The sequence below is a fragment of the Xenopus laevis genome, chromosome 4L (genome assembly GCF_017654675.1).
Source record: "Xenopus laevis strain J_2021 chromosome 4L, Xenopus_laevis_v10.1, whole genome shotgun sequence".
NCBI classification, from domain to species: domain Eukaryota; kingdom Metazoa; phylum Chordata; class Amphibia; order Anura; family Pipidae; genus Xenopus; species Xenopus laevis.
In genome coordinates this window covers 63498316-63504403 of record NC_054377.1, presented here as the reverse complement: position 1 = coordinate 63504403, position 6088 = coordinate 63498316, and positions in this window count along the sequence as shown.

Here is a 6088-nt window from a genome sequence, read left to right as displayed (position 1 = left end):
TGTGGAATAATGTACACTCTGTTATACAGTGTAAGGCAATTAAAGGTCACAGGGTTCCAGGGCATATTGACGCAGGTGACTTTTTAATATCCTATTTTATAAATAAAAAAAAAAAAGTTTTTTTGTTTTTTTTTAAATACATATTTCAATTAATTGACACCACTAAGCACTGATTAAAATTGCTTATATCATTATGCACCATACTATATTTTACAAGTTATTTATAGTTATTGTATAGTTTATAATTGCATGCACACACAATGTATATTTAAAATCTGTAGAATTTGCATGCTGCTTTTCAGCACCAGTTTGAATATGTAACCACAAAATCAAAATATTTAATTTTGAGGTTTATTTACCCTTTAAAGGATTCACTACATACATTTCAGACTAGCAAATATATACATTTTTCTGCAGACTGTTATTGCTTACTGATTGGATTATAAAAGAGAACTACACAATGAAAACATTTTCCTTGGTGCTTGTTGAAAGAAAGTACCAGGGTAAAATCCTGGTTTTAAAAAGGTTTATCCTTGTAAGCGCAATGGTAAGCTTTGTGCCAACCAAACGTAAGAAAATACCTTTGTGTTTGTGTCAGTAGGAATTTCTTTTGGTAAAGCATTTCATTGCATTCTGTATTTTCCAGATACCACTAGGAATCCAATCTGGCACTATGCAACGGTATTTTCTGACTTTTGTTGCCCACGATAGACAAGATCAATCCTAGACAACAAAACGTACCATATGCCATTACCCTAGGGCCAAAAAAGGCCTTTAAATTATGCTACAAACTAGCTCTTCAGAGACTTTAAGCCAGGTTACATCCTAAAAGTTACAACACTGCAGAGAAGATCTGCACTCACAGGGTTTTTAAGTGTGCATTGAGTCTCCCAAATAAATCAAATAAATGCACATGTAAGAGATTATAAGTGCAGATCTTGTTCTCTGCCATGTTGGAACATATACATATATGTATGTACATATTTATCTACTTTTGGATCTACATACCCTAAGCATACTAAAAAAAATAAAAATAAAGATGCAAACATTAAATAAACACAATAGAATTGTGTTTACAGAGAAAAGGGAAATAAGTAAAACCTGTTTTTGCTTAAAGGACGAATAACATCAAAAAATGTAATTGTTTTAAAGTAATAAATATATAATGCAGTGTTGCCCTGCACTAGTAAAACTGCTTCAGAAACACTACTATTGTCTATATAAATAAGCTGCTGTGTAGCCATGAGGGCAACTATTCAAAGGAGAAAAGGCTCAAGTTAGATAGCAGATAAGCTCTGTAGAACATAATGCTATCTGTTATCCATTATTTATCCTGTGCCATATAGCCGTTTTTCAATTTCTGCCATTGCTACTCAGCAGCTTGTTTATATGAACTATATTAGTGTTTCTGAAGCAAACACATCAGTTTTACCAGTGCAGGGCAACACTACATGATATTTTCATTACTTTAAAACACTTTCAGTTTTTACACACACACACACGTATTATACAGTACATGATAAATACTTTATTCTGTGATCTTACTATTTAGTTTATTAATTGCTGTAATTTTCTCACAATATAAAATCTCCCATTTTCAGACATTTCTGACTGATGTAAAATTGTTAAAGAAATCACTTATTTTTATCCTATTTACATTTAGCTCCAATTACTAGTCGTATTAATGCCAAAAATGCCTTTCAAAGGTGCAAAAATTGCCTGTTCAAAAGCAAAAAAAGTTATCATTTAATGGCTGCTCCCTGGGCACCTTTAATGCACACAAACTTATTGCATTTTTGCTTTGAGGTACTAGTCCTTTAAATTAATCGGTGGTTAAGAGCCAAATGTATGACTACAGGGAACTTCTAGGCATAGTTAACATATAAGTTAGAGCATTCTATAACATACTAAAAGCTGTTTGCAACTTTTAAACTGGTCTTTCTGTTGTTATAGTTAAAATGGTATCTGGTTGTGGAGATCACTGACCCCCCAATGGCTCCTTTAATGCTGATATTCAAACAATCTGTTGCTAGGGTTAATAAAATCCTAGCAACCAGAATTCCAAAATATGAAGACCAGTTGAAAATTGCCTTAGAATTGCCTTGAATTCTTGATCATTTTTAAAGGTGCATATTTACACAGAGCATTTTATTAGTCGCTTGGTGCAGTATAGATATTTGGATGTTTATCCACTTACCTCCTTAGCCTATTGTATAGTTTTAGCCCTCTTCTTGTTCTGGGGGTGCCTTATTGAAAGCAGAATGCCTAAAAAAAAACATTCAATTTCAACTCTAGTCTGATCTCATCTACATTTTCCAGCATTTTTTTCTTGATAAAAACTTATTCTTAAACTAAATACTTACAAAGCTGTTTCTGAAGTTCTAGTAAGATGAATTTTGTGCAAAAAGAACATTCAGTAAATTGTAGATCTTGCAAAATACATTTGTAAAAACCTGCTATAGATAGGATGCAATTCTCACAATTCGTCTTATATAAGCATGTATGTTTTGTATATTCCTTTAAAATATATCTATTTTTTTAGTGTTGAGTATGTAGGTTGTTTTCTTTTTTTTATATATATTTATTATTTAGGTATTTATGTCATTTCATAATATAGTCCTCCTTAATGGAGAAAGGAAATACTTTTCCTTGGTGCTATCTTTTTAAGAAGACATGTTGACTGAAAAAATTAAAGGTGTATATTCTGTGCACACCAAAGTTTGCAGAGCATACCTGTAATGCAAGAATTGTCACCTATTGTCATGGTGACTAACTCAATTGAAATCCTTAATTATTTGCTGAAGAAAACTGTGATGTCTTTAAAATAAGTTGATGCCCATACTCACAATGGTGATGTATAATGTCATATTATATTTGTTAATCTTTATTGCCAAAATGTTATTTGGTTGGCTTTGATAAACATGATCAAACACATTGCCCTGGACCAGTAATCACCAACCAGTGGCTTGTGAGTAACATGTTGCCCTCTGCCCCTTTTAATGTTTCTCACAGTGAAATCCGTTTTGAAATCGAGGTAGAAACAATAGAATTCTACCTATATCAGACAATTCAGCATTTGCAAGTGGGCAAAATTTTCCGCCTCGGCCGATTGACAAGCCAACCGATATCCAAACCTTCTGCCAATATTGGTTGGATTGTCTGCCGCCATACACGCACGAAGTATGGTGCGAAAATTTGTTTCCTCCTATAATATGGGTGCATGCATGGCCACCTTTACCCATGCACATTTGCATCCGTAAATTTAGTTGTATGGCAAATGCTAAACATAACATTAAAAATATATATTTAAAGCTAATATATATAGTTCTCTATAACATTGAAGTGTATTATCACTTAGGCACTAAAACATGAAAGAAATATGACATGTGTATATATGTATGTGTGTATATATACATTATATATGTATGTATATACATTATATATACACACACACGCTAGAATTTAACTGCTAAACATTTCTCACCTATTTTTGTTTTTAAACTCCAGATTTCTAAGTTAAATATCAAAATTCTCAATCTACAGAATTTTTTTTTTTTCAAATTGTCAAGCTTTAACTCAAATTTCATCTGAACCATAGGTATTAAATTACTAAATGCACCCTTTGGTAGTGCATATTATTCCTGTATGCAAGTTGATTCAGGCAGATTGATTTTGGTAGGTCTGAGGGGCAGCTTCATCATAAACTTGAGTAGAAAATAATGAATACATTTTTTTTTTTTTTTTGGAGTTTAGTTTTTTAGAATTATTTCTAGCATTCATTTCTTGAAACACCAAAGAGAATCTTTGTATTGGTAACTTCTCACAGGCTTTAATGAATTTACGAACACAATTTGAGAAATCTGGAGTAATTACATGCTTGTGTGCTACATTGGATAGAAGTATTCTCGACACCCCTTTTAACTCCCAAGATGTTTTGGTTAAACACGTTTCGGTAGAATGTATTGAGCACTGAAACATATTCCTTAAAAATTAGTTTCAACTGTCTGACTGTTATTTCAAGGGATGTATGGAGATCCTTTGGACTGTTTTTTACAGTCTCCATGATGCCTTAAGCTGGACATAGTCACAGATTCTTCATACAGGTGAAGCAATTTCCAACAAACTGTATGATAATTTATGAGTGTATGGCGATTTAAAGATTGATTCGCCAAAATAGAAAAACAGTCCTGCTAGTGATCACATTTGATGTATATGTGGTGGTTTCTGGCAGCAGGATCAGTGCTGTGCTTAGCCCACAAAGTGATCTGTCAGATGAGTACAGTTTGGCATTTACATGTATGGCTATATTGCACAGCCAATTAATCCGTAGGACAATTAGTCCAATATCCCATAGTTGCTTTATACATTTACAATTTCAATGATAAGCCCATGGTCTAGTTGAGGCATAGGAATTTAACTGGCAAACCCCAGACAAGTATACAGAAATCACATACTTAAATTCTCCTGCAATGTCCCACCACCACAATATGTATCTAATATGAATGTGTTGATTCCTCTAGACACCCTATGTTTCCAGAAGTTCAAAAGGTTATCACAGATAAACACACTGACTTTTCTGTATTCTCGGATTTCTACATGAAACCTCTATCTGTTAAAGGCTTTGCTATAAAATTTATCACATTGGATATGGTATGTCACAACTTGATGGATATTCATTAATATCCATTGTCTTGTTAACACAGAAATTATAAACTGATTGAGACAGTTGAGAAAGTTATTGAGACAGTCGACATGATGACCAGCATGTGCAAACTTGGTTGTTTTTTTCTTGTTTTTTTAGTATATGGTAAAAAAAGACTTGAGTGCTTTGTAAGTTTTATTACCTTTTATGTGGCATCAGTGCATGAATCCAGTACAGAACAGATTCTTGACTTCCTGGAAGTAAAATGTTGATTATATAGAATAAAATACAAACTGTCAGTTATAGAAAAAGATTTACAGTGCTTCCCCCCCCCCCAATCTGTTTCCAAGTTGTAAACATTCAGTTGAAGCATAAGCAGTATCAGTCTGATTCATGAAGACCACCAAATATGTTCAGTTTAAGAGTTACAAGTTACACAGGACTGAATCCTTTTATTTTGACAATGACATAATAAGGTACAGCACTGTAACATAGAATGTGTGTACCATTTAATAGTTCTTTACCGTTTACTACCAGTGTAGTTTTAAGTGTTTATATTTATTTTGATGTATACGGTTTTTTTTTTTTAATTAATATATAAATGCAGCTCCATTGCTATAAATGCAGCTTGGTCTAAGTTGAAGACTTTAAAAAATATCCCTGAAAGTACAGTGGTGGTTTTCAGCTTCAAACCATACTTTGTGACTCCATTTATTGAGGGCTCATTTAACACATTTATAGAGCTATCCCACTATTGTTCCATGAAAGAATAGAAGAAATAAGGCACTGTCAACTTAACCAGGCCAGACAAGGTCCTCTACCCGTTGCTTCGGCAACAACTGGTATATGTGCATTTCATACAGGATTTAAATCCTTATTTTTGCCTTGGTTCAACCACAATTCATATTCAAAGAACCCAAATAACATTGGCTCACAACAGGTCAATCTTGAAATGTTTGTGTGTATGTGTGTGTATGTATATATATATATATATATATATGTGTGTATATATATATATATATATATATATATATATATATATATATATATATGTGTGTATATATATATATATATATATATATATATATATATGTGTGTATATATATATATATATATATATATATATATATATAATGTGTGTATATATATATATATATATGTGTGTATATGTATATATATATGTGTGTATATGTATATATATATATATATATATATATATATATATATATATATATATAAATGTTTTTAATCTGACTTAAAATATGATTAATATGGGAATTCAAATTGGCTTAAAAGCATTTACTAATATTGTGGAGTGGAGCAGAGCTGACCACGCTGAAACAAAAAAACAGAACTTTCCTTCCAAAGAAAAGATTTTTGTATTTTCAGGACAGAAAGTGTATGTAAAGTCAGATTATTATTACTTTTGAGCTTAACTTGTTCGTT